The following is a 3,647-nucleotide window of genomic DNA, read 5'->3' as shown; positions in this document are numbered from 1 at the left end:
TGGCCAGTCGTGTTACCCGTAACTAAGTAAACTGGGAGCGGCCGCCAAGTAACACACACACACGTCCACACTCACTCTCGTCAGCATATAGGCGGTGGTATAAACGGTCTCCGCGTAACTCACGTTTACACGCACTCGACTCGGCTCAAAGTTGACCTCACGTACATGTGTACATGTACGTAGCTTTAGCCTAGTGTTGGTAGAGCTAGCGCGAGCTAGCTAGAACTGTGTGGAAAAGCGCCACCAACCACACGATCGTTTTTGTTTGTTTGTTTGTTTTTTTTTTTGCATCGATTTGCGTAGCGTACATAAAAACAATGCTGACGCCTGTGCGTGCGCGATTGCTAGGGGTCCACGGTGCGCACAAGTACGTCGCAAGAAATATTAGTACGCCGTAGAGTAATAGCGTAGCGAGACAGTGAAATTGAGACGTTTATACCATCTATCATCTTTGATTTATACTACATACGTAACTACTGTTAGTACATTTGTATGTACTTTAAAAAGCGCGAAGAAATACTTATATTATCAATTGATTAATTGTATATATTTATGATGTCAGTATGGTTTGCCGAAGATTATCTCAAAGACCGTGAACAATTTGTTGTTCTCAATAATTTACAGTCTGAAATATATCTTCTCTAAGATAATTATGTGGACCACCATTTTTTATCAGGTATGTAAATGACGTCCATATATTTTCTGCTTAAATTTGGATATTATTCAATTTGAAGATGACACTAGTACTTTCATTACCAAGTTTACTGAAGTAAATGCAAAAGATTTATACAAAGTATATAAAAGACTTGTATCAAACATAAGAAAGATTCATTGATCAATTCATTGATTTTAGTAACAGATATATAGACTGCAATAACGTTAGGATTACATTAAAAATGAAGATACATAGTGTGTTACACAGGGTGTAGCCACTTTGGCCCCGATAGTGGCACCAGAAGAAAAAAAAAAGAAAAAGAAAAAAGAATGTGGTTTTAAAGCCCTTTTTTAATCATTTGCTTGTCAGCTGAAGAAACCCGAAAGTGGAATCAGAAAGTTATGCCGACATGCCGTTATCTTCATTTTTTGCTTGTTAGCTGATGAAATCCGAAAGTGGCAGCAGAAGTTGCGCTGAAGGCTTTTTTTGTGTTTGCTCGTTAGCTGATGAAACCCAGAAGTGGCACCAGAAAAATTAACTACCCCCCCCCACTTTTAAAGGTACTAGCCCACATTTGCAAACCCAAGAAAATCAAAACTGCATAAAACAGGTCCAATATGACTTCAAGTACAAGTTATAACAGTAACATACCTCACCTGTTGCTCTTTGTCTATACCATTCGATAAAAGAGAGAAAATCATCGTTTTAAAATCAATTTTCAAACCGGGTCAACCCGACCCAAAATCGAATTACGAGCGCGGGCTAGCCACGTACATTAACTTACACATGTATCGCATGCATGTAGTACGTGCGTGGACCGGAGCTAGCGAGCGTTTTTATACGCATGCATACGGTGCATTTTCATTTATTTTTATGAAAGTAATGGACTAATTGGAGTGAAATTTTGCACAGGTGTTACTGCAATCATACCCAAACTCCATGCTAACTATGAGACCAATTGCTGCAGGTTTACAAATGTGGGCTAATACCTTTAAAGACATGGTGCCAGCCGTGTGAAACATCTCATAAGAACCATCTCTTCACTAAATCAATTTTTTTTTCTAAGAAGAGATTAAAAAAAAAACTAGAAATGTCGCTTTGGCGACTGGTATGCCTCCGCCATAATGCATGATTTTCCCAATAGTTCTAGATAGTACATGTGGACACTGTGTGATTACATTTTCACAAAATTGGCAAAATATTGGAATGACAAGTTTGTCACAGATGTGTTGAATGTTCACCTTCCTTGACGTAGGTTTAATTGGATGAATAGGAGAGCATGTATCTAGGGATTTTAAAGGACTTTAACTTGACTTTGACCCATTCATACATTTAGGCATTGAGTAATTTTCAAGGTACAGGTGTGGAGAAAAAGTGCAATTTCTGAATTGAATAGTAAATTGTTACCATTTTCATCTGGCCCTTGACCCTAAAATTCATAAGATAATTACTTTCAGGTAGAACATGCATAATATGTACTAAGTTTCAAGGTAACTTGAGCCACTTCCGAGATATGGAGGAAAAAGTTAGTTCAGCACTTTCACTTGATCTTTGACCTTTTGACCTTTGAGGCAAAAAGAGAGAAAAAAAAAAACTTTCCAGAGAATTTCTATTAGGTTACACACGCATACACCAAGTGTAAAAAAATAACCCTGCTGGCATTGCATTAATATGAGGGTAATAGTAACATTTTGAAGTCTTGCACTTGACCTTTGACCCCTGACCTTTGACCCCATGAACCCTACATTCTCTAGATAATCACTTCCAGTCAGTACATGTATATACTATGTTCCATGAAGATACCTTGAACAATTTTCCAAGGTACGGAGAAAAAAAAAAAGAAGTTTTAATATTTTTACTTGACCTTTTGACCTTTGACCTTTGACCTCATGACCCAAACTGTCACCAGAGAATCTTAATTGGGTAATACATGTATACCCTAAGTTTCAAGAAAATCTCTTTAGGCATTCAATAGATATGGTGGAAATAGTGAAATTTTATGTATTTGACCCTGAACTTTTGACCTTTGACCTTTGACCTCATGACCCAAACTTTCACCAGAGAATCTTAATTAGGTAAAACATGTATACACTAAGTTTCAAGAAAATATCTTCAGGCATTCAATAGATATGGTGGAAATAATGAAATTTTATGTATTTGACCTTGACCTTTTGACCTTTGACCTTGAGCATGTGCACCCAAAAGTTGATAGGCACAACTTCACCCCCTTATACACATACATGCCAAGTTTCATTAGGATACCTCAACAGGTTTCGATAGTTACCTTGTCCACAAAATTCATTACGGACGGACGGAAGGACGGACGGACGGACGGACGGACGGACGGACGGACGGAAGGACGGACGGACGGAAGGACGGACGGACGGACGGACAGACAACCCGAAAACATAATGCCTCCGGCACCACTTCGTGGCGGAGGCATAAAAAAATTAGATTAGTATAACTTGCAGTGAGCTTGCCATGTGTTTTACATTTGTTACCTTTCAGTGTGTGTGTGTGAGTGTGTGCTTGTGTGCGCATTGATGTGTAAATTTGAATCATTATTTTGTCAACAGTGTCTAACTTTATGTCAGACAATCAACCTTCCTGTTGAGCTCTTACACTTTAATGATGCTCTCGTTTCATTCTTTTTGTTTGTTTGTTTTGTTTTTTTGTTCTCTGCCCTGTGTAGGGTTGCATGGTTGTTCATGTGCCAATGTGTTTTTGTTTTGTAAAGCCTTCATTATGTGTTGTTTTATGAAAGTGTTGGAGGACAAACCCACTTTCATAGACATGTGGATTGAGTGAATGCAGCAGTATTATTAGAACACATCAGTGAAAGCTTGAGGAAAATCGGACAATCCAATCAAAAGTTATGAATTTTTGAAGTTTCTGCTCAGTCACTGCTGGATGAGAAGACTACTATAGCTTGTGACGTCACATGTGTAGAACAATATAAAGAAAATATAAAGAAAATTCAACATATGTTCAC

Source organism: Diadema setosum, chromosome 10 (assembly GCF_964275005.1).
Source record: "Diadema setosum chromosome 10, eeDiaSeto1, whole genome shotgun sequence".
Taxonomy (NCBI): domain Eukaryota; kingdom Metazoa; phylum Echinodermata; class Echinoidea; order Diadematoida; family Diadematidae; genus Diadema; species Diadema setosum.
This window is presented reverse-complemented; position numbering follows the sequence as displayed.